The 27006-nt window shown below is 34.6% G+C and overlaps 1 pseudogene; it reads left to right on the plus strand.

The window, feature by feature from the left end:
• Positions 1-3632: 3632 nt before the first annotated feature.
• Positions 3633-27006, plus strand: part of LOC109275234 (ADP/ATP translocase 2-like) — a 33246-nt pseudogene continuing 9872 nt past the window's right edge.

Raw genomic sequence — 27006 nt, forward strand, 5'->3', positions numbered from 1 at the left:
AAAATTGCTTTGGCAAATTTGTGGCCCAATAATTTCTATATTAATTTAAGGATTAGCTTTTCATGTTTGCAAAGAATCCAAGAGATATCTTTATATGGATTGGTTTAACTTTAAAGATCAATTTGGGAAATATTGTCTTCTTAATGTCATAAGTCTTCTGATCCATGAACATGGGGTATCTCTCCATTTCTTTAGATCTTTACTTTCTTTCAACAACATTTTATAAATTTCAGAATATAAGTTTTGCATTTCTTTCATTAAATATGTTCCTAAGGGGTTTATTCTTTTTGATGCCATAGAAAATGGAATTGTTCTTTTAATTTAACTTTTAGATTTTCATTTCTAGTGTGAAAATAAAATTCCACGTTTTCTGTTTATCTTGTGATCTGTCATCTTACAGAACTAGTTCATTAGTTCTAATAACTGTAAGTGGTCTCATTCAAATTTTCTATATATAAATCATGTCATCTGCAAATAGAGATAGTTTTACCTCTTCCTTTCCAATCTGGTTGCCTTTAAATTTTTTTTTTTCTTGTCTAATTTCTCTGGCTAGAACCTCCAGTAAAATGTTGAATGAAAGTAACTGGAATATACATTCTTGTCTTGTTTCTGCTTATAATAGGAAATAATTCAATCTTTATCATTAAATATGTTAGCTGTAGACTTTTTGTAGATGCCCTTTATCAGTTGGGGAAATTTCCTTCTATTCCCAGCTTGCTCAGTGTCTTTACCATGAAAGGGTGTTAGATGTGTTTTATGTTTTTTCTGTGCCTTATTTGATGACTGGACAGCTTTATCTTTTATCTATTGATGTGGTGTATTATATTAACTGATACTCAGATTTTAAACCAACCTGACACTCCTGGAATAAATCCTTTTTAGCCTTGATGTGTAACAACACTTTTAAACTGCTGGATTTGCCTTACTAGTGTGTTGCAGAGCATTTTGCATCTATATTAATAACAACTATTGTTCTTTAGTGTTATTTTTTTGTGATGTCTTTGTGTGGTGTTGGTATCAGAATAATACAGGATGAGTAAGAAAATGTTTCTTTTATTTACTTTTTAAAAGAGTTTGGGTGGGAGAGGTGGTATTAATTCTTCTTTAAATGTTTGGTAGAATCCATGAGCAAAGTCTCCTGGGCTTGCTTGAGCTTTCCTTTGTGGGAAAATTTTCATTAATTATTCCATCTCTTTGATTGTTCTGAATCTACTCAGACATTCTATTTCTTCTTGAGTAATTTTTGGTATCTCACATCTTTCTAGGAACATGTCCATGTTGTCTAAGTTACATAATTTGGGAATAGAGTCATTAATAGTATTCCCTTAAATTATTTTTTCTCCCTTAAGATTGGTAACAAGGCACCCTTTTTTATTCCTGATTTTGGCAATTTCAATATTTGATCTTTTCTTCTTGGGAACCCTAGCATTAATGGTATGCATTTGATGGAGCAGTCAGCTTGTCCAGACTTTAGAGACTGATACTGATGGAGATAGACTTGACCTGCTGCTGAGCATGAGGGTGCCCGTGGGTTGGGGTGTGGCAGTTTCAGCTTCCGGAAGGACCAGCTGTGTAGTCTATGAGCATTTTTGGCAGCTGAGAGGTCAGTGTTGGCGAAGAGAGTAGAGATCCCCAGGGGCAAAGGCTGCGGTGTCTGGTGAGTGCCCTTGGGGTCTTGGTGTCATGGGCTACCAGAGACCACTTGACCTCTTTTTCCTCTCACGGAGGATAGCATGGCCAAAGGGATCCCTGTGACCACCACATCCAGCTTGTTCGCACCCCACAGTGACGGCGGAACAGAAATCTGATGGGTGATTATCGCTAGAGCAGCCATGGAGCCAGAGCCTGGAATGTGGGCCCCTGTGCAGTAAGAACAACTCTGGGTCTGTGGCACTGGCCGTCATCAGGGATGACTTTTGGGCTTCAGGCATTGACTGACACTGGCACGTCATAAAGCCCAGACCTGGAGCACAGGTACACGTGGATCAACAGTGGGTCTGGTGTCCAAGGCAGTGGCTCCTCCACAGGCAGGGCTCCGTCATCTGAGACTCAGGTGGGGCTAGGGTCTGGGGCACGTGCAGAGTGGCCTCAGACCTGGGATCTGAAGTCCAGGTGCATACAAGTCAGTCATGGCTTCCGGCTGGGGGTGTTTGGAGTGCCAGAGGGAGCTCTCAGCCAGTGTTCCAGAGTGGCTCAACCTTAGCTCCTTCTGGGACAGTGCAGGTATGGCAGCATCTCCCTCTCCAAAGGCTGTGCAGTGGGGATGGCTGTTGGTTCCCACAGTGGCAAAAGCTGCCAGTTTTCTTTGCAGAGCAGGCTCCTGCGGTCTGTGCCAGGAAACACTATGGTGTCCTCCGCTGTGACAGTTGTGGTGAGAGTTGCAGCTCTCCTGTGGACTGTGGACATCCTCAGCTGCAAAGGCTTCCAGAGTCTTCCATACAGTTAGGCTCCCGGGAACCATGATGACACCCACTGTGTGGTTGCTGCTAACCCTAACCCTTCTGTCCTCCTAGCTGTCTCTAGACTTCCCTGCTAACCTGAGCTTTCCCGTGACTCTTACTGTGTCATTATTCTGCACCCCGAGCTCCCCCTTTTTTTATCTCCACTGTTGCTGTAGGTTCTTAATTGGACTCAAGCCCTCCCAGGGCTAGTTTTGTTCATGGCTGGGGGGTCCAGAGTTGGGGGAGGATGCTTGCATCAATTACTGTACCTAACATCTTACTAATGTTACTCCTCATTTTCTAAATGGCCCCCTTTGATGCCTTTTTTAAATCTGACATTCTGGTGGACTCTCAGGCAGTTTTTGCTTTTTGTTTTTTCCCCCATCTGTGGGTTATGCTTTCCTGTTTCGTTACATGCCTTATAACTTTTCTTCCTTAAAAGTACATATTTTAGATAATACAGACCAACATATTTGGATGATTTCCCCCTGGTCTTGTTGTCGTTTGCTTGCTTATTTGTTGAATAACTGGACTGAACTATTGCAGTGAAGTCGACTTCTGTCGTATTAAAGCTCTGACACTGTTCCTTAGACATCACCTCCTTGGGCATGAGCCCAGTCACACTGAAAGGACATTGATTTTTGCTTGGCTCTTCTTGGCCTGCTGTACTTTTTCTTATCTTTCTGTTAAGCTCTTTGCCTCTGTTGGTATCACACTCAGCTGAAATGCTTCATTAATTGCTGCATGATTGCTCTATTGTTTTTGACAATTCCATGAGGTACAGAATGTTCTATCCCATTTAGGTAAATTTGGGCCCCTTTGCAGTAATTTTTGAGGTCGGCCTTTGAGGTTTTTTCCTCACCCCACGTGGGCTTCTCTTAGCTGTCTGTTTTCCTGGTTGTCTCTGATAAATTAGCAGGCTTATGGTTTAGTTTGTTGTTCTCATGGTATTACCAGCCTCACCTTAATCGTTTACCACCAGAATCTCGATTGGTTTTTGTTGTTGTTGTTGTTTTCATTGTAACTGTTTATTGATCACTCATATTATGCCAGAAGCTTTACATTTACCCCTCTGTATAATACTGTAGTAATCTCTATTGTTTTGAAGAGTGCCCATAGTCTTGACATTTCCCACATTCTATTTGAAATAAAGTCAGTTATTCTGGGGAGAATTCGCAGCTCTCTGTAGTTATGGCCCCCTGCAACCGGCCAGAATCTCTGAGACACTTCACGGGAGAAAAATGGAGGCAGTTACTGCAGGTGATTATTTGAAACTACCAAATTGGTAGGATTTGATGATAGATTATTTGTGTTTCCTCAGTAAATGGTGTCCCGTTCCTCATGGAACACGCGTTTGGTGGGAGGATAGAAACAGGCGATAACAAAGTATATAAATATATATTTAATATACAATATTTTATGCGGAGATATGTGAAGGAAAATAAAATGTGGTTAATTTTCACTTTGTGATTGGTGTGGAGCAGGGATAGTTGTGGTTTAGGCAGCATAAAGGAAAGATTTTCTCAGAAGATGCCATTTGAGCAAAGATATACATAAACCATGTGACGATGTGAGGGGATGTGTTCTCAGCAAAAGAAGATGCAGATGTAAAAATCTTGAACAGGAAAATTGATGGAAGAGTTTAGAATGTTCTGAGAACAGCAAAACAGTCATTATCATTTGAAAAGAGTATGTGAGGAGAGGTTGTTTAGACTAGACAGCTAAAGGGGATGCTAAGAAGTCTGGATGTTCTGGAAAATGTCATGAAGAAGCCACTGGCAGGTTAAGAGCAAGGGGATGATGCTATCTGGTTTACAGATATGGCATAGACATATTTAGATTGTTGAATATCTCTTTGAATTTTAAGAGGAATGCAATTCTGATGAAGTGCAGGCTAAGTAACAAAGAAAACAACCCCTGCTTAAAGGACATTGTAAGAAAAAGAGAATTCCCAGCAGGCAAACTCTTGGAAAAATTTGTTACTAGGCTTAGGGAATACCGTATCCAGTTTTTCCAAGCTTTGCTACTAGAAGATCTTCTTATTTCCTACTTTTTCCTATGTTCCCCCTCCCCTTATTTTTGAGCATTCTGAATTTCTGCCACTTGTGATAATTGTTTCAGTCTTTATTTGATGCAATATCTCTTTCTGTTATTGACAATATACAAAAAAGAGTGACTGACCCTTTTCCCCAACATCTTTCTCACTTCCCTCCATTCCCCTCACAGGCCTCATTCCCCTATAATAAATGTCTCTCCAGTTTTTTTGTTTGTTTGTTTGTTTTTACATTGAAAGACATATGACAATGTCTTGAATATACATAGCAATAAATTTAAACTACCACCCGCTTTGAAATGGAATATTCTGCCTTTACTTTTCAACACCACATACAGTGTATTCCAGAAGTTTTATGAACAATGAGTCCCGGAAAATGTCAGAGATCATAGTATAAAAAGAGAAAGAAATAGAGTCAAACTAAAACACACAACTGTAGGGTCTGACATTTTAAAGAGAAAATCTACTTCTAATACAGAAATTCAACCTCAGTATTATCCTGTGGCTGAGTTTTGATGCTCAGTTAAATAGACTTTTGTTCAGGTCGACGAATATTAAAATAGTGAAACCAATTAATGCATACTACGTGTGAATCAGTATATTTATTTATTTTTTTATAAGTTGACTCATTTAAAGACATAAAAGACAAGATATAAAATCCACAGAGTAGAACTGGAATTTCAAAGGCATAGTCTTCTATTAATTGTGACAGCTTGCCTTTCCTTACTGTCTACCACATCCTAAAATCAACATATTAAGGTCAGGAAATGAAATTTTAAAAGGCGAGCCACCTTAGTCCAAAATGTATATTGAGCCAAATATTCCCTAAAGAGCAGAGGTTTGGCAAATTTTGAAAATCTAGTAACTCACTCAAGCTGTGGGCAACAAATCACTGCTGCATAGAAATGTATTGGTATAAATGTGCTAGCATATGCTTCAGGAATGTCTAATTACCTTCAGGAATGGATTAAGTTTTTGGTATCTCAGATCAACTGTTTTTTGCAATGTGAAATTGATAATTTCCAGAAATATGAAAAAATAAGCATAATTACTTCTCTCTTGTAAATGTTTAGAGGAGGTGAAGGATTTTTCAGAAAAACGATGCTAATAAAAGTGCTTGTAACCACTATAACATCGTACTTCGAACATAATAGTTTCAGTTTAGCCAGTTACAGGGTTGAATGAAATGAAGAAGCAGATCATTGCTTACAGGTTGTTTGGGATATGAATTTTTTTCCTATAAAAATACATAAAAACGCCATTATATAGAATATATTTGTTGAAATTTGAGGGAGTTTGTGGATTTACCCAAACACATAAAAGGGCCCCTATTTTCTGGGTAAGATTCAAGAAAAGCTAACAGAGATCTGAAAACTGAATTGCAGAGCCTATCGGATTGTTCTTTGGCCTTAATTCACCAAGTTACATACCAAGATGATGTAGCAAATAAAACTCCCTAATTGTTTATTGAATTGAGCAGCTAAATTTGTTTGCTCAGTGGTGCCCACTAATAGAAGACCGAACGTGTGTTGACTCATCTAATGTTCTCAAAGCCTACGAACTAGGTTGTTTTCCTAACCCAAATTTTGCAGAGGAGGAAACTGAAGCTCCAATAGGTGAAGTAATCTGACTGTATTATACAGCTAGGAAAGGAAATGCTGAGTTTGAAGCCAGCTAGTCTCCTGCCAGAGTCCTTGCTTTGAATCATTGTCTTGGTAGGAATGATATTGGACATACTTTTCACCTCTTAGGAAGAAAGTTGCTCTCAATTTTATTTTGTTAGCATCCCTTCATAAAATCACTTTATTACATGAAAAGGTTGAGGGGTGCCTGGGTGGCTCAGTTGTTTAACAGTCCAACTTCGACTCAGGTCATGATCTCACTGTTTGTGAGTTTGAGCCCTGCATTGGACTCTGTGCTGACAGCTCAGAGCCTGGACCCTGCTTTGGATTCTGTGTCTCCCTCTATCTCTGTCCTTCCTCTGCTCATCTCTCTCTCTCTGCAAAATAAATGAACACTTCGAGTTTTAATTAGCATTTCTCAAAGGATTAGTGAGCTTGAGCATCTTTTATGTGTTTTTTTGGTCATTTGTATATTTTCTTTGGAGAAATGTTTATTCGAGTCCTTTGCTCAATTTTGAATCAGGTTGTTTGGAGGGTTTTGTTGTTGTTGTTATTGTTGTTTTATTTTTGAGTTTTGAGAGTTCTCTACGTATTCTGGATATTAATCCTTTACATGGTTTGAAATACTTCCCCCCATTCAGTGGGTGGCCATTTTACTCTGTTGATTTTGTCTTTATGATGCATAATTTGTTTTTAATTTTCATGAAGTTCAGGTTATCTATACTTTTTCTTTTTCATGCCTAAACCTTTGTATCATATCCCAAAATTGTTGCTACGCTCAGTATTGTAAAGATTTTGTCCTACGTTTTCTTCTAAGAGTTTTATAGTTGTATAAATCTTACATTTAGGTTTATAATTCACTCTGAGTTAATTTTTTTGTATATGGTATTAGGTTAAGGGTCCAAATTCATTCTTTTGTATGTAGGTACCCAGTTTTTCCAGCACTATTTGTTGAAAAAACTATCCTTTCTCCATTGAATGGCCTTGGCATCCTTGTCAAAATCATTTGAGGTTGTATGAGAGGATTTATGTTTGGGCTTCTCTATCGTATTCCATTGGTGTCAATGCCTACCTTTATGCCAGTACCACACTGTTTTGGTTATTATAGTTTTGTGGTAAGTTTTTAATTCAGAAAGTGTGAATCCTCCAGCTTTTTTCTCCTTTTTTCAAGATGTGTTGGTTACTCAGGTTACTGTGCAATTCCATATGACTTTTACAAAGGGCTCTCTACTTATGTAAAAAATGTCATTGGGATTTTGTTAGTGATTGCATTGAATTTGTAGACTACTTTGAGTATCATTGATATATGATATGAACAATATTAAGTCTTCCAATCCATAAACGTGAGATGTGTTTCTATTTATTTATGTCTTATTTAATTTCTTTCAGTAATGCTTTGTAGTTCTCATCAAACAAGTCTTTCATTTCTTTGGTTAATTCCTTTTTTAAAAGCATTTTATTATTTTTGATGGCATGGCAAATGGAATTGTTTTTATAATTTCCTTTTCAGATTGCTCGTTGTTAGTATATAGAAATAAAACACTTGCGGTTTTGTTTTTGTTTTTGTTTTTTTAATATGTCTGAGAGACAGAGACAGAGTGAGAGCAGGGGAGGGGCAGAGAGAGAGAGGGAGACACAGAATTTGAAGCAGGCTCCAGGCTCTGAGCTGTCAGCACAGAGCCTGACACAGGGCTCAAACTCTCGAAGTGTGAGGTCATGACCTGAACCAAAGTTGGATGCTTAACCAACCAAGCCACCCAGACGCCCATAAGCGCAACGGTTTTTTGAGTGTTGATTTTGTATCCTGATGTTTTGTTGAATTCATTTATTAGTTCTACAGTTTTGTTTTTGTTTTTGTAGAATCTTCAGGGTTTTCTATGGGTTTTGATTTCATAAGATCAAATCAGTGATGAACAGAGATAATTTTACTTCTTTCCAATTTAAATGACTCCTGTTTTTCTTGCCTTATTCCTCTGAGTAGAACTTCAAATACTGTGTTGAATTGAAGTGGTGAAAGCCAGCATACTTGCTTTGTTACTGATTACGGAAGAAAAGCTTTCAGTCTTTTGCCACTGAATATGATATTCATTCTGAGTTTTATTATGTTGAGATAGTTTTTTTCAATGCTTACTTTTTTGAGTGTTTTCATATGAAAAGGTGTTGAACTTTTTATTTTTTAATGTTTCTTTTTGAGAAGAAGAGAGAGACAGAGCATGAATGGGGGAGGGGCAGAGTCAGAGAGGGAGACACAGAATCTGAAATAGGCTCCAGGCACTGACCTGTCAGTACCCAGCCCGATGCCAGGCTTGAACTTGGGAACAGGAAACAGTGAGATCATGACTTGAGCCAAGGTTGGACTCTTAACCAGCAGAGCTACCCAGGCGCCTGTGGTGTTGAAGTTTTTAAATTTTGTCTCTGCATCAGTTGAAATGATCATGCATTTTTTCCCTCATCTTGTTAACATGGTATATTACATTATCTATTTTCATATGTTGAAACAATCTTGCATTGCAGGAATAAATCCCACTTGTTCATGGTGTATAATCATTTTAATATGCTGCTGAATTTAGTTTGCTGTTATTTTGTTGAATATTTTTGCATCAGTGTTTATTAGGAATATTGATTTTATAGTGTCTTTGTTTAGCTTCATCGGGGTAATGCTGGCCTCATAGAATGAGTTAGTGAGTGTTCCCTTGAGAATACTGTTGTTGGTTCTTCTTTAAATGTTTGGTTGAAGACATCAGTGAAGGCAGGTCTAGGACTTCTCTTTGTTGGACTAATTTTTATTCATATTGAATGAATTAGTAGTTATAAGTCTGTTCATATTTTCTTAATGATTTAGACTTGATAGGTTTCAAGTTCGTAGAAATTGGTTCATTTTATCTAGATTATTCCATTTGTTGCTGTCAGTCCATTCTGGCTGCTAGGATCGGTTACTTAAAGAGCAAACATCGATTTCTCACAATTCTGGAGGCTGGGAAGACCAAGGTCAAGTCACTAGCAAATTCAGTATCTGGTGAGAACCCACTTCCTGGTTCACAGAGAGCCACGTCTTTGCTACGTCTACACATGGTGGAAGGGGTCAGAGAACTCCCTGGTGTTTCTTTTATAAAGGCACTAATTCCATTTACGAGGGCTCCAAAGTCATGACCCAGTTGCTTCTTGAATTTCCTAACTTAGTATTTCACATGTGACTTTAGGAAGGTACACAAACATTCAGTTTATAGCATTGGCATACAGTTAGTTGTTCCTAGTACTTTGCAATCATCTTTTTATTATTATTATTATTTCTGTATAATCAATGGTAGTGCCCCATATTTCATTCTTGATGTGATTTCTAATTACAATCTAATTTAAATCTTTCTCTCTCTCTTTTTTTTTTTAATTCCACCTAAGTAAAAGTGCAATTTTGACAAACTTTTCAAAAATCTAACTTTTGGTTTCATTGGATATCTCTATTAATTTTATATTCTCTATTTTGTTGCCTTTTATTTTGTTTTTCTAGTTCCTTAATATTTAAAGCTCAGTTGCTGATTTGAGATCTTTCTTTTTAACATAAGTATTTAGAGCTATAAATTTCTTCCTTAGCTCTGCTTTTGTTCTTCTGTCAGGTTTGGTAGGTTATGTTTTCATTTTCATTTATCTGTATTTTCTAACTTTTCCTGTGATGTTTGCTGTGATCCATTGCTTATTTAAGAGTGTGTTATTTAAATTCCACAAAATTTTGAGTTTTCCAGTTTTCCTGCTGTTAATTATTGCTTTCCAACTTCATACACTGAGGTTAGAAAAGACAGTTTGTATGATATATAAATATAAATAATATCGATTAAGTATAAGTATATGTATAAGTAAATATAAATATAAATATAAATATAAATATAAATATAAATATAAATATAATCTTGGGATTTGATTTGTGGACCACTATCTTTGCTCCATCCTGGAAAATGTTTCATATGCCCTTGAGAAGGATGTACTTGCTGCTGTCTTTGGGTGTAGTGTTTTGTGTATGTCTTTTAGATCTAGTTGGTTTATTGTGTTAAGTCCTCTGTTTCCTTATGTATCCTCAATCTGCTGGTTCTATCCCTACTGTCAAGAGTGGAGTATTGATATTTACAACTATTATTGTAGGATTGTGTATTTCTTCCTTCAACTCTGTCAGTTTTTTGCATCCTATATTTTGATGGTATGTAAACATTTAAAGTTGTTATATATTCTTGCTCTATTGAAACATATATTATCCTTTTTTATGTCTTTTAAACTTTTTAGATTTCCAGTCTATTTTGCCTGATATTAGTATAGCCACCCCTGTTATCTCTTGGTTACTATTTGCATGGAACACATTTTTCATCCTTTCACTTTTGCTGTTTTTTTTTTTTAATGTTTATTTATCCATTTATTTTGAGGGAGAGAGGCTAAGAGAGAGAGAGGGTGGGAGAGAGAGAAAGTGGTGTGAGCTGGGTAGGTGTAAAGAGAGAAGGAGAAGGAAAATCCTAAGCAGGCCCCATGCTCAGCAAGGAGCCAGATGCGGGCTCAATCCCTTGATCCTGGGATCATGACATGAGTTAGAATCAATAGGCGCTTAACCGACTGAGCCACCTAGGTGTCCTACATCCTTTTACTTTCAATCTATTTGTGCCTTTGGATCTAAAGTGAGTCTCTTGTAGATAGCATAGAGTAGGATCATTTCTATATCCATTCTGCCAATTCTGGTTTTTGAGTAGAGAGTTCAATCTGCTTACATTTAATGTAATTACCAATAAGAAGGGACTTCTGTCATTTTGCTCTTTGTTTGCCAATGACGTATAGCCTTTGTCCCTCATTTCCTGCATTATGGTCTTATTTTATGTGTAGTAATTTTTTGTACTAAGATGTTTAAATACCTTTCTCATTTCCTTCTCTGTATATTCCATAGCTTTTTTTTTTTTTTGTGATTAACATGGGAAATTACGTTTAACATTGTAAAGTTATAACAATCTAACTTGAATTTATACCAGCTCAACTTCAATAATATACAAAAACTTTGTTCCTTTATATCTCTATCCCTCCCCCTTTTAGTTGTTGATGTCACAAAATTACATCTTTATACATTGTGTGCCCCAAAATATAAACAATCATTTTAAATACATCAATCTCTTAAATTATATAGAAAACAAAAGTAGAGTTACAAACCAAAGTTACATGATATTAGCTCTTAGACCAAAAATTGGTTTTTATATGTTTTAGTCTCTTAAATCATGTAGAAAGCAAAACCATTGGTACAATAATATAAGCTATGATTGTTACTTTCATGTATCAACTTGACTGGCCTAATTGATGCCCAGTGGTCTGTGAAGATGTTAGTGAAAGAAATTAACATTTGATTCAGTAGATTGACTAGAGAGATCTATCCTTACCAATATGGGTAAGTATTATCCAATCTGTAGGGGGGCTTAATGGAATAAAAAGTTGAAGGAAGGGTGAATACTTTCTCTTTTTGAGCAGGTACATCCATCTTCTCCTGACCTTGGACATTGGAATTTAAAATTCCCATGCCTTTGGACTCTGGGACTATACCAGGGGCCCCTGGTTCTCATGTCTTTGGATTCATACTGAATTATACCACTGGTTTTCCTGGTTCTCCAATTTCAGATGGTAGATTGTGGAATTTCTTGTCCTCTAATAACAACACAAAATTATTCCTTTAATAAATATCTCTTTATATACCTATATCTATTATCTATCTGTATCTATATATCTGTATATGTCTATTCTATTATTTCTGTTTCTTTGGAGAACTCTAATGCATCAGCTTTCATGATTGCCCATGTATTTACCTTTATTGAGATCGTTCCTTATTTCTTTATACAGCTTTGACTTACTCTCAGTGGGCTTTTATTTCACTCTATATGGGTGGAATTGATCATACCTTGCTGTTTCTTTTTATGCCTTTTGATTATTTTTGTTCAAAATGACATTTGAGGAGCACCTGGGTGGCTCAGTGGTTAAGCATCTGACCTTGGTTCTGGTCATGATCTGATGGTTCGTGGGTTTGAACCCCACATCTGGCTCTGTGTTGACAACTGCCAGCCTGAAGCCTGCTTCGGATTCTGTGTCTCCCTCTCCCTCTGTCCCTTCCCACTTGTGCTCTGCCTCTCTTTCTCTCTCAAAAATAAATAAATATTTAGAAAATTAAAGAAAAACAACATTTGAATTAAATGATGGGGTAACTCTGGAAATCAAATTCTATCCCCTTCCTCAAAGTTTGCTGTAGTTTTTTTTTTTTTTCTTTTCGTTTTGTTTTGCTTTGTTGTGTTGTGATTGGTTTTTGCTTATTTGATTTATTTTTATTGTAGGCTGCCTCTGTGCCAAAGATCAGACTCTCTTTAAAGTCTTTTGTGAGCCTGTGCCTGAAATGTGTGGAGACTTTCTTTCTAATTTTACCTGTAAAAGCTATTGCTTTTTAATGTTCTAGTCTTTATTGTCCGGCTCCCAAAAGGGAGAAAAATAGAAGAACAATGAAGGTAGGAAAAAAAATAAATAAACAAAACAGTACCAGATCTTTAAATCCCCTGGCAGTCACTCAGCCTAGGGGGAAGGGCTTGTAAAGATGGGAGGACGTACAACAGTGGCCACACCCCTATTTGTGCCTCGATGATCAGAAGGAGCAATCAGCTGTCAGAGCGCATATCATTGATATTTAGATATCTTTTTTGCACACCTCTGGGTCCTCAGAGATGTGTGCAGACTGTCTAGGAACATGTACACAGCTGCCTTCCATGGAGCTTGGAGTGGGGACTGGGTAGCTGCTACTGTGTGAGAGCTGAAATAGACTAAAATTTATTGTGGGAGGCTTCTCCTGGAAGACTAGAGCCTTCAAAGATTCTAGAGTTACAAAATAGTTATATCACACGGATTCTGACAGTGCCCTTGTCCTCGTGGGGACATAGATTCCTGGTACTTATTATCCTGCCATCTTTCCATAGCTCTCCTCTCATTAATTTTGTTTGCTGTCCTGTGTGACTGACACAGTCCTCAGTTATAGAGGAGGACATCTGACTTAGATCAGGCCAGTCAACGACTCCATACTTACAGCTACAGGGTGAGATGCATGGTAAGTAGGTGATCTAGGTGAATAAAGCAGGTCCCTCCGTAGAAATGGTGTTCTGTAAATTGGGAAAGAAGCACAGGTTCCCTTAAGATCATTAGCTTAGAACATTACATTTCTCTAGAAACATTAGTAGCCATATACAACACGACACAGGGCAGCTTACTTGATATATAGTCACTTCCATCATTTAACCTTTAGGTCCTATCTTGATTGAAGCTTTATAAGCCTCCATTAACTTCCCATTTAAAAACGATCAATTTATTTTTATTTTGTTTAAGCAATTCTGAGAATAGTTTCTGTCCTATGAAACGGAAATGGATCTAATTATTACTGGCAGGTACCTGATACCTTTAGAGCATTTAGGAAGTGAGGACAGAGACAACTTGAGATAAGACCACCTCTGGAAGCTGAAGCTGAGAACAGCAAGTCAGTCTTTGTAAAAAAAAAAAAAAAAAAAAAAAAAAAAAAGGTGGTAACTGCCTGCTTCTATTTGTTCTCCAAGCTGAGATGCAGAATTGCTTCTCCCATTACCTAATTTTTCAACACACTCCTGAATTCCACCAGTCAGAACTCTTTCCTTTATTTTTCTTTATGATCCTTCCCTTTCGATTATGAAGGCTAATAATTATGAATTGGAATATGAGTGTGGAGAAAGGACTTAGGGCAGCTAAGAAAGAGGTAGTAAGACATTTGAAAGATTATTTTACACTCTAGATATACACTATGCTCCCTCAGCCATGCCACGTATCAAATAATGATGGTGTGTACATTTGAAATATCCTCATTTTTATATTGTTCTCATAATACTCACAGGACCAGGGCAACATAGGAAGGGATTTCCAGTAATGATCATATATGTTTTACGCTGTAGAGATTCCAAGCTTTTCTAAAAGTACTCAAAAATTTAATTATAAAAGAATAGTTGAAGAGATGCCTTCTGAATTATAGCTGCCACTTGATACCTGTGACAGAAGAAGTGCTTTGTATTCTTCTTTCTTCTATGCTACAGCTAATGAAACTCTTGACGAGGTCTTGCAATGACTATCCACCTGACTGTGGATCACACACAGAGAAATGGACATAAGAATAAAACAGCAAAGCTTTAAAATTTAGTATGAAATCCTTAATTATAGAAATTGTTCTCATCTTTTCCTTACTATCTCTTCATAAAATTCTATGTAATGACTAAAAGGTGAATAAGAATGTCTTAATAATTCAAAGTAATGCTTGTAGTGTGGGTACCCTTATAATTAGCTCTAATTATCTGATGGATCTCCCTAAATGGGGGGAAAACAACTTGGGTATTGTAGCAACATTGCTTTCAAAAAGTAGGACTGTGGATACTTATCGACCTTTTGATATCCTCAATATTGGGGCAAAGAAATGGATTTCTTTGGAAAATATGATAACGTATTTCTTACTCTCAAAGAGTTCAAACACTGCCAGATATAGGGCACATTGTTTATTTGACTGGCAGTATGTTGGTTTATATGTTGTTCTCACGTCAGTGTATTCCAAAATAAGTTTTCCGATATTTTGCGCCTGTTGAAACACTTGAGTTGTGGTAAAACAAGGCTCTCAATCCTACAACATCTGCCTAAGAGAAATGAAGTAGTTACTGACAATATTGGGTGAGATACAATCTTAGGACTGAGTTGAGCAGAGGGAGAGTATGTGTGTGGGCTGAGTTGCCAGGTGTTGGAGTAGTTGGTTAATGCAACAAGCCAAAAATGATGAAGTTTTAAGCCTTTAATTGCTTAACGGCAATGGTATAAGCAAGAGGATAAAACTGGAAAAGTCACTAACTCCCCTGTTTATTTTCTTCCAAAGAACAGTACTCCAGGGGAGAGTCAGGTAGATCAGCACAGACGTGGGTGTCATGTCCCTGTTGAAGAAGCACAAAAGAAAAGCCTCTGGCAGTTTTATGGGAGCTGGGATTGGAGAGAAGGCAGGGGAGAAGGGCTAGGAGTGGAAAAATACTGGCCACTGAATCAAATGGCAAAAAAATATCTTCAACGTTTTTCTTCCTCTCTCTCCCCATAAAGAGCTCTCAGCAGGCGCACCTGTAAAGAACTCTGGCTAAAGTCTGAAATAAAGGACACTAGGCATGAAGGTGCATGCACCAGGAATGCAAATACTGGAAAAGTGTGACCAGCTAGGTTTCATCCTTTCCTGCAACTCCCCTCAGAAACTGGAATGCCCTGCTGTGTGCCTCTTTGGCTTACTCTCCAGCCTGAAAAATCACCCATTGGTTTTTAACCAAGAGCTGGATTCCCCAAAGACACTGATCCGTAAATTCGTTGTGTGAAGATTTGAATAATCTTGGGTAGGATCTAGCAAAGCTCCTGGCATTTAATCGCTATATAGTGGGTTATTTTTATAAATAATTGTTTTTATTTTAATAAAATCTTTAACATTTTTTTTTCTCATGAGTAGCTTAAAAAGTATTAACCCAGCAGTAAGGTATAGTAAATATCAGGAATTCAATTTTAAGTTTGCCATTAGAGAATGCTACTACTCTCCCTAACAGTTTAGTTTACTTAAATAATACTTTTAGTGTATAAAAACAACAGTTGTTCTTTTTAACTCTGTGGTCAACAATGATTAGTCTTTCGTTTTTCAGTAATGTTGAGTCATACGGTAAATTAGTACATTGAGATGCTCAAAGACCTGTCTTACTGTTCACAAGTACCATACAATCTTAATGTAATGTGAAATAGGGAGACCCATTATTAAGTAATATTACTAAAATCAGAATAACAAAATTTCATATAAAGTTTAGTACTTGCCTAACATGACATTAATTTATATAATATATTCTGTATCTTTCTTCTATTTAAAATATTTTATTTGTTAAGTCATTGACTTGTTAGACATTGTATATTATAGTAGTATATATTGATTACCTTAAAATTAAGAATTTATCATTTTATGAGTCAAGGCTACAGCAGATGAAGCCTAGAGAAATAAATACATTGGCCTCTCTGATCTCCTTCACCCTGTTATCCTAGAGGTGAACCCTCCCCCTTCCCCATTGGTCAATAGGGAATGGTGGGGCAAACATTTAACATAAAGCATAGCTCTAATTGTCACTTCCCTACGTAATCATGGAGACTAAATTGATAACCATAGATTTCTTTATATACATGTATATATACATATATATGCTAAATATAATATATATGCTATATATATTGTATATACACATGTATACACATATATATGTGTATATATATGTAATATATATACACATGTATACACATATATACTTGTATATCTATCTATATAATATATATACATACACAAAATGTATTCTACAGGCATATATGCTCTAAGGTCATATACATGTATTTTTAGAGAGAAATGTAGGTTATTTTTCAGCTTTATTGAGGTATAATTGACAAAATTACAGGATTTAATCAAGGCATATATCATGACAATTTTATATATGTATACTTTGTGGAAAGATTTCACATACCTAGTTAATCAACACATCCAGCACTATATCTATATATTTATCTCTATCTCTATCTATCTATCTATATATATTGGTGACAATATTCAAGTTCTAATCCCTTAACAAATTTCAATAGTACATCAACTGTAGTCACACCATCAACTATAATGTATGTTATACATTAGGTCCTCATTTATCTTATAACTGAAGATTTGTACACTTTGATTAACCTCTCCCTATTTCCCTTACCCCACAACCCCTAGCAACCACTTTTCTACTCTCTGTTTCTCTAAGTTTGACTTCTTTTTTTTTTTTTTTCTCAGATTCCACATATAAATGCAGTATTAGTCATTCCTTAGCACATTTCACTTAGTTTGTTTCCATATCTTGGCTAGTGTGAAAAAGGGTGCAATAAATATGGGAATGAAAATCTCTTCAATAACCTGTTTATATTTTCGTGTAATACATACCAAGAAGATTGATTAACGGATCATACGGTAGTTCAATTTTTAATTTTTTTTTTTTTTTTTAGTAATCTCAATACTGTTTTCCATGGTAGCCAAACAAATTTACATTCTCACTAGCAGTGTGCAGGGACTCCACATCTTTTCAAAGACATAATATCTCTTGTCTTTTTTATAATAGCCATTCTAACATGTATGTCATGACGTCTCATTGTGGTTGTGATTTGCATCTCCCTGATGATGAGCGATGTTGAGCATCTTTTCATGTACCTGCTGGCCATTTGTATGTCTTCTTTAGAAAGTGTCTATTCAGGTCCTTTGACCATTTTTTTTTTTTATCAAAATTTTTTTTCATTTTGTTTTTTGCTATGAAGTTGTTTGAATTCATTTCATATAGTGAATATTAACTCTGTGTCAGATATATTGTTTACAACATTTTCTCCCATTCCGTAAGTTGCCTTTTCAATTTTTTGACGGTTTCCTGTGCTGTGCAGAAACTTTATAGTTTGATGTAGTCCCGCTTCCTCATTCTTTCTTTTGTTACCTTAGTTTTGTGTCATCCAAAAAATTGCCAAGAGCAATTTCCCAGAGCTTACCTGCTATCTTCTAGGAGTTTTATGGTTCCAGGTCTTACATTCAAGTCTGTAACCTATAATTGAATTTCTTTTTGTGTATGATGTAAGATACTGGTCGAGTTTCATGCTTTTGTATGTGGCTATCCATTTGATCCAACACTATTTCTTTAATAGGCTACTATTTTTCATTTTATGTTTTTGGCTCTTATTCAAAAATTAATTGACTGTATAAATAGGGGTTTATTCCTGGATTATATACTACTCAATGCATATTCCCCTTATTCTGAGTCAAAACCTCAGCTAGAAAGTTTTCTTGGTAACAAAAAAAGAAATGCTTTCTTCCTTCAGGATCTGAATCCTTGGAAAGCTGTTTCCACTATTGAAAACGATTATACAGGGGGTACTAAAAGATGCCCCAGTGAATTCCTTAGGGTCTAAACATAGACCTCCTTGAACCCATTGAGTAGCAACAACCAAATATCCCCTTGACCAGCAGAATATATCACATTAGCCACTGTAGTGCTTTCTTCCATTGTTTATTGGTTTAGTACCATTAAGAGCCCAATATGACAAAGGGTAGTTTCAGCTTTCATATTTGTGAAAGTATAGCTGTGTTTCCTCATGGAAGCATTCCTCTCTTGGGCTCTATGATCTCCGTAAACACTGAACCTGGGATCACGGGGAAGAGAAGTAAAAATTTCTTCTATTACATGCAATCATGAGAGGTATCTTTCTCAACTTAACCTAGGTCCTGAACTCTTTATGACTGGTTATGAAGGCAAAGCCTTGTATATTGGCTGCTGGTTTCAGATTTATATCGCCTGCTATAGAAATGCATCCCTACCTCACAAAATGATATTTCCATGATTTATTCTTTGCTAACTCATACAACAGTTTTAGGGAGCTAACCAATTCTGGGTGATAGAACTAAATATTGCCTGTGACATCATGGGGTTTATTTTAGAGTGTAGGATTTGTAAATTATTCCTGTGTACAGAAGTGATATTGACCATACAACAGACATTCTACAAGTACTTATATAATGATTCTGGGCAAGGAAAACAAATCTATACCTGGAATATGTATCTATTCTTACAGGGAGAAATTGTGCCCCACTACCTCACAATGAAAAGTATAGACTTTAATAAATCTGCTACTTGCCTGCAGATCTCCCAGGGTATTAGGCCATTTTAGGGCTCGACATTGGCTTTTGGTATCAGCATCTAATCTTCTCAGTAGTGACTGTAGCTAAATAGCCTTGGTGAAATAATTTCATGTTTTTGAATCCATGCTTAGTCACATCTCTGCCACAATGAACACTTTGTGAATGAGTCTATTAAGCAAGAACTGGGATGACTAAGAAAAACTAACATCTGAAGGATTGTATCCAACAGTTTAATATATCCCCAATAGAGTGATACCTTCTAGTGTTCATTTGTGAGATATATAAATATCTTCACACTCTGACCCATTCTGAGATCCATTCATGTATATTTCCTTTGTCACTGATGTTCTATTGTTGTTCTGAGTACCTGATTAGGAGTCAACCAGTTATCCATGACTTATGAATCTATAGATTTTAACCAAAATACTCAGTTTGTGTTCCAAAGGGGATATATATATATATATATATATATATATATATACATCCCAAGCTTTCTGCCTACTAAGAAAATCTAATCTCATTGAAAGATATTGGAAGATAGTGTACAAATCCTGGTGGAGTAAGGAATATTCAGTAGAGTAAAATTCATTGTTTCAATAATTACATAAGCAAGGAATAGATATGAATGTCTAGACTCCAAATTAAGAAATGTGTAAAAGGGCAGCAAAAGAAACACAAATAAAGAGGAGATAATAAATATAAAAGTAAACAAATTTGAAATATAGATATTTTATAAAGGAAATATTTGCAAATAATAAATTTTCTATAAAATTTATCAATTAAATAAAACCTATAGATCTTGGGGCACTGGGGTGCCTCAGTTGGTTGAATGTGGTCAAGCCCCACATTGGGCTCTGAGCTCACAGCACAGAGCCTGTTTGAAAATCTCTCTCTCCCTCTCTCTCTGCCCCATCCCCCACTCATTCTCTCTCTCTCTCTCTCTCTCTCTCTCTCTCTCTGTCTCTTTCTGTCTCAAAATAAATACATAAATATTAAAAAAAGAAAAGAAAAACCTATAGATCTGATGAGAGAACTCATTGGTCAAACTTGGTAAAAAATAAATATCCATGAATATAAAGGGCACCCACACAAAAACACACACAGAGAAGCAAAGTTCCTTTATACATTAACAGTTTAGCTTGCTGTTTAAATGCATGACTTTTGGGGTTGGAAAGCCTGTATTTATTCTCATTACTGCCACTTTATAGTATATGGTACTTTATTATAAAAGAGAGGATAATAAAGGTAGTACAAATTTCCAAATATTTATGATGAAATACATGGAAAAATCATTTTATTATTACATATATTACTTATTTAGTATAAATTTATTAAGAACAAAAAAGATAACATGAAGAAATAAAAATGTTTCAAATATATCCTTAATATCATGTTAATATTGCAATGTGTCAATTATTTTAAGAAAAACTTAATATTTATTTATTTTTGAGAGAGGGAGAGAGACAGAGAGTGAGTGGGGGAAGGGCAGAGAGAGAGAGGGAGACACAGAATCTGAAGCTGCCTCCAGGCTCTGAGCTGACAGTTCGATGTGGGGCTCGAACTCACAGACTGAAAAATCATGACGTGCACTGAAGCCAGACATTTAACCAACTGAGCCACCCAGGCGCCCCAATTATTTAAAAATATTTGTGTGTTTAGTACAATTTCACTCAAAATCGTCTTTTTTTTCCCCCTTAGTTTCCTTCAAAGTTAGACAAGTAAATGGCTTATTCATATCTTGGAAAAACAAAACCATATTTCTATCTTCTACAATTAAATTAATCCATAGATACATACTATTAAAAGCTTAAAATTATATACATATAAATATATAGTGTATACTGTAAAATGTTTGATACTATAAAGTATCACTGTGAGAAATATATTTCAAGTTAAATTTCATAATATATGTATAGATTTTACCACATAAAATAAAATATTTTCTTATAATAAAACACTAATATCTGATAAAAGAAATATAAAAGTAAACATTCCCTGGAAAAATATTTGAATCATATAAACTCCTAAACTAAGAATGTAATTCACCTGGAAACAGCATTTCACCACAGGAAAAGTGTGGTTGAACAAATAAAATAGGACAAACAATAAAAAAGAGGAAACTCTGGAGAAAAAAAAATATGACTGAACTAAAAACTTACACAAAATTGTTAATGTCGTTAATAAGCAAATAAATGCAAATAAATATAAGTGAAAATTTAGTTAGTATTTATTGACAAATTAATTGATGCAGATTTAAAACATTAAATTTCTAATCTTTAAGATACACATATTCATATGTTATACTTATAAACTGGCAGGTTTCCAAAAGGGAATCTTGTCATTATGAGTCAGTTTTAAAAATGTGTTACAAAGCAATTTCATATCTAGGAATTTACTCTAAGGAGATTATAAAGGATATGAACAGATTTAGCTAATAGAATATTCAGTGCGTAGATTTTAACATATTACAAAACAGGAATCACCAATAGCTGTAAAGGTCATACATTTTAGATAAGGAAAGATTTCTGTAGGGAAAGCATGTGGAGAGATATATACACATTCAATACCCACATTCATGTGTATCATTTGTATTTACTATGAAATTCAAATTCTTTGTGTATGTGTGTGTGTGTGTATAATCTACTTAGAAAGATATGCATATATTTGCAAAGATATATATGCACTCAAATACAAATATATATAAATATATATGTATATACACAAATGTATGCACACAAAGGTAATTATAAATACACACAACTACCACATGTGAATGAAATCATATAGTGTTTGTCTTTCTCTGACTGACTTATTTTGCTCAGCATAATACTCTAGCTCCAAAAAGTGAAACAAACAATCATAAAGGGAAAAAAGAGAGAGGCAAACAAAACAACAGAGCCTCAAATTATAGAGAACAAAGCAATCGTTGCCAGAGGAGAGGTGAATGGGGGGATGTGTTAAATAGGTGATAGGGATGCACTTGTGATCAACACTGGGGTGACGTATGGCAGTGCTGAATTATAAATTGTATACCTGAAATTAATATTACACTGTATATGGTAAATAATGGAATTTAAATAAAAATTAAAAAAATAAAAGAACAAAACAAAGAAACAAAATTTTGCAAGAAAAAATACATTAATAAACTACATATCAATTAGTAAAATTAAACTGAATTTATAATTTAAATACTGTAAAAAAGGAACCTAGAAAACACTTAAATTGTTCCTACATAAAGACAAAATTAAAAGAAAACTATTTAAATTAGAGAAAATCTAAAACCTTAAAAAATCCAGAAAATAAAATCAGTAGTATCTAGGCATTGAAAAAGCAATGCAAATATATTAATTTAATGCATATTGGTGGGAAATTGATGGAAAGTTTCTGTAGTTTTGAAATAATCTTCAATGAATCTAAAATCCCTTAATCAAGGTAACATAGCAGAATATAGGATATTACAAAGAAATCTTCCAGCTGTGCCCAAAACTGTCACTTGCAGCAATGCTCATTGGATCGGATGTCTGTCTTCTTTAACAAGAAAAGATAAATTCCTTCAGGCTTTTACTCAAGAGCCTGAAAAAGACTGAAAAATAATTTTATATGTCTACAAATATTTATTTACATGTAATCTTAAGTTTCTCTTTTAGAACACTATTTATATACTAAAATTTTTGGACAATAGAAGATAATTTTTATTTAGATAATTATAAACATAAATAGAATAGAAAACTAAAAGTCCATTGTAATAATGGTATTAAAATATTGAATGATCTTGGGATGCTGTTGCTATTGTAGTGTGAAAGCAATAAATAATATGAGATATTTAAAATATATACATATGTATATATACTTATATAGGTCGTGTTTGTGTATGTTTTAGTATCGTTAGAAAGAAATCTATTAAATTTTATTATGAGCTTTCTGTTGTCAGAATGCAAATAATTATGACTTTCAATATAATGTTAAAATCACTTTACAGATTTAACTTTTCACCATTGTATGAAATATTATGACAAGATAACTGAACAGTGGCCAAAGAGATTTAGTTAAATCAATAAATAAAATCACCAAATGCAATGGAAGCCCGCATTATGACTAGAATTTATATGGTATATACATAGAGATTCAGATTTTTACTGAAAAAGTGTTATATTTGCAATGAGAGAAGGTTTATAAGATAGAAATTTTGTCAAACGAACATTGTTTTGACTACAAGAAGGGCAATGACGACAGAGAGGTGACTTTGTCTAAGGATTGCTTTTAGCTCATTCATTGGAGTAAATTTTCCCAGTAACATCACTGAGCCCAGATATAATATGGATTATATAGAACTGTAGAACTGTAAAATAGAAAATGCCCTTGGCAATTGTTAAATAAGACAAAACAGTTTTTTATAAGTAAGAAATACGTTAACTATACTCAATAATATACATAATAAATAGATAATAAAATTAAAGTAAATAAGAAATATCATAACAAAAATCTGACTTTACAAAGGGAGTTTAATTAAAGAAAGCAACATTCTTTGCAACTGATAGACTTTGGGGGTGAAAGTAGCCTAGAAACACTAGTAGCAGCTAAGAGCTAACAACTAGTGTGTACTCAGTGAGCGATTGATTAAGTCATTCTTCAAAATTACTCTGAGATGAATACGACTTCTACCCATTACTTCTACCCTTATATAAGATAGAGGACAAACAGGCACAGAAAACCTAAGTCATTTGCTCACATTTTCACAAGTAGGAAACGGTGGGATACAGGATTTGACCTAGAGCTTCTGCTTCTGAAGTAATATTTTTCTTTATAAAATAAGATTTGGTAATAAGTGAAAGTGTATGCACAAATTAAGTTTATAATATACTGATTAACATAGAGCAAGACATGTTTTTAGAATCTACAATTGTGGAATTTTGGTTTGATTTGAAAAGCTCCTAATGTAAAATTTTAAGAGGTCCCATAGTGTTTCTATATAAAATCTTGTCATTAAAATTTACACCATGTCATTTTTACTTTTGTCCCTTTTTTCTAAATTGAAGTCAAATAGGAGTTAACTTTAAGGTCTACTTTCTGATTAAAACCAACTGATTAAACACCAACTTTAAAACAAGGACACTACCTAAAATGTTTTAAAACTTTTTTTTTTTTTTCATTCAGACACTTCAGGGCTTCCACCAAAATATAAAGAAAAGAAATCCCCTTAAAACCATTTTATTACATAAAACAAATTTTAGAGAAGAAACACTGACTGGTTGCAGAGAGACATTAAATGTGCCTCTCAAAGTACATCACACTCACACACACACACACACACACACACACACACACACACACACACCACCATATTCTCTAAGTTCAGAATAAGTTCAGATAAATGAATGCCTGTCATTGAAAGAGCTTCTTAGTATCAGGCCTGGCTGTTTTGGGGACTATGAACGAGAATCAAGCTGTGCTACACATTGGGATCGCTGCCAAATGAATGACATTTCCTGAGAACATAGGCAGAATTTTAAGAAGTTGCCTTGTCCTTCCTAAACAGTTGGGTTAAAGGGTATTAAAAAAAATAAAAAGAAAGAAAAAAAAAAAGAAGAAAAAGACACAGTCAACCTGCTGGGGAGACAAAAGAAAAAAAGCCAACATATCTTTAAACTTAACTGAGCTGAGAAGAAGCTATATGGCAAGAAGCAATTTATTACACAGATTTAATGTTTTGACTTTTTTTGGTCATTTTCAGTTGGAAGAAAGCTAAGTATTTTCTGTATTTTGGCTGTTTACAATTTAGAAAAATACATGAATAAATATATGGCCAAAGGAATTGACTGGATTTGGTCTTATTCTCACTAAAATTATGTAGAAGTACAGTGGAGACTAAAATATTTTTAATTTTTAAAATAGAGTACTATCAGAAAAAAAATGAAGTGACAACAGGACATTAGAGCTTTGACATCTGAATTGAAAGCTGAAATCTCATAGTGACGAGGGCAGGAGAAGTTTTACACATTCAAGGCACAGTCTCCACTGAACTTCTTGCATAAAGTTGAGAGCCCATAAGGAATTCATTTACTGAGTGCCCGAAGGGTAGCATAGAGAAAAGGCATTCCTAGAAGTTATAAAGTTTTATAATTGTCTAGATTTGAAGAAAGACATGAGTCTTTATACAGACATGCATGCTGAGTCTAAAGTAAGATATTAAAAAATAAAATTCATATTTTCAAAGAGATATTAGCAGTGACTAGAGATAATACATGGATTATGTATAAATGTGTTAATAAGGTTGGCCAAAGAATTCTCATCAAAAACTTAAAGAAAATATTCATTAAACTAGAATTCTATACCCAGATCAGTTATCTTTCAGGAATGAAGAGTTATATACAGATATTTCACAATAAAAAGTGAGTATCACTCATGGGTCCACCAGATAAATTGCTAAAGTACATAAATCCAGCAGGAAAAATTGAAATGCATGTAGCATGTATAAAAAAATTGGTAAATCTTTGGTGAATATAATTAATCATTGACTGAATAAAAATAGGAGGTTTTATTTAAAGTTGAAAACATAAAGGGCTTCAAATTCCAGATAGCATAGCTGGAAGGGAGGAAATTGTCGAAGCATTCTAAAAGTCCTTTATTTTTTCATAGGGAGATAAGAGATATTGATTACATTAGGACTTGGTAAAATCAAGTTCACAAGTTAAAAATTAAGAGGTTGCTGCTAAATGATTATTAAAGGAGTGCATACCTTTCAAAAAGTAGATAACAGAGCTTATCAATAAAATTCAAGGAAGAAAGGGGTAAGAAATTGAAAATATACAAAAAAAAAATTTAAAAACTTTAAAAATAGTTTGCCAATAAATTATATTAAAAAAGCTTTAAAATTTTGTCTGAAATAGGTGATAACAAAATAAAGAATTAAAAAAAAAAAAAAAAACATTTGAAACCAAGCCCAGAAACCAAAAGATCACTAGAAATAACAAATGAAGTGTGTGTAAAACTTTTCTGGGAAAAGTATGACATTTTCTTGAAAGAAATAAAAGTAGATCTAAAATACATGGAGACCAGCACATTTTCAAGCCATCAGTATCCTCTAGTAATCCAAATAATTTCAGACAGAAATTGACAGAATATCCTGAAATTTGTGAGTATGAATAAATCATCAAGAACAGCTACAGTGATTTTGAAAAAAGCAAGAGAACATTTCGGGATTGAACTCTCAATTACTTTTTCAAAAAATGTATATAGAAAATAGCAAAAGTGTTCTCAGATTGGATGGTAGTTTAATCTTCATATTTGACATTAAAATCTTTGTACTGAACTCTATTATAGGAACAGTTCACAATTTAAACTGAAAAGATTTCAATATTGTTAGTTTGAAATTGTTTTTACTCCTTTGTAGATAATTACAGTAACTATACATTAGGAAAAGAACACACAAAAATAGAACTATCAAAATAATCCCTCATTTCAAATTGTACCTATTCAACTGTGGTTGCTTACCTACACCATTTAATTTCAGTAAGCTTATTTAATAACAAACAAACAAACAAACAAACAAATGAAACAAGTAAATTCATTCCCAAATACTTCATTTGAGTAGACAACTGGTGATTATGTTTGAGAAAGCCAATTTAAAGGTTTCAAAAGCATCACATTCTTACAATAGTTTATATTTTCTTCCCTTTTATAGAGAATCTTGAAGAGGCAGTATTTTACCAAATCAGGAATTAAAGACCTATTCCATGCTCCTAAATTCAATGAAATTTTTAAATATTGGAGGAGCACATCCCACTCTTGATTTTAGCTCAGATCATGACCTCACAGTTCTTGAGCTCAAGCCCCACATCAGGCTCTGCACTGACGACACAGAGCCTGCTTGGGATTCTCTGTCTCTGTCTCTGTCTGTGTCTCTCTCTCTTGCTATCTACCCTTTGCCCACTCACACTCGCTCTGTCTCTCTCTGTGTTTCTCAAAATAAATAAATAAACAGAAAAATCTTTCTTAAAAAATAATGGATATTTTGCTGAAAACTTTAAAGGGAAAAGTGTCTTTGATATCCAAAACTTTCAGAAGCCACTTCCTGAATCTGTGTGTATTTTTACATGATTTCTAGTCTCAGGGTTATATCTCTGTTTGTATTCTTCAGTC

Source organism: Panthera pardus, unplaced genomic scaffold (genome assembly GCF_024362965.1).
Source record: "Panthera pardus isolate Hobbes unplaced genomic scaffold, ASM2436296v1 HiC_scaffold_13, whole genome shotgun sequence".
Lineage (NCBI taxonomy): Eukaryota > Metazoa > Chordata > Mammalia > Carnivora > Felidae > Panthera > Panthera pardus.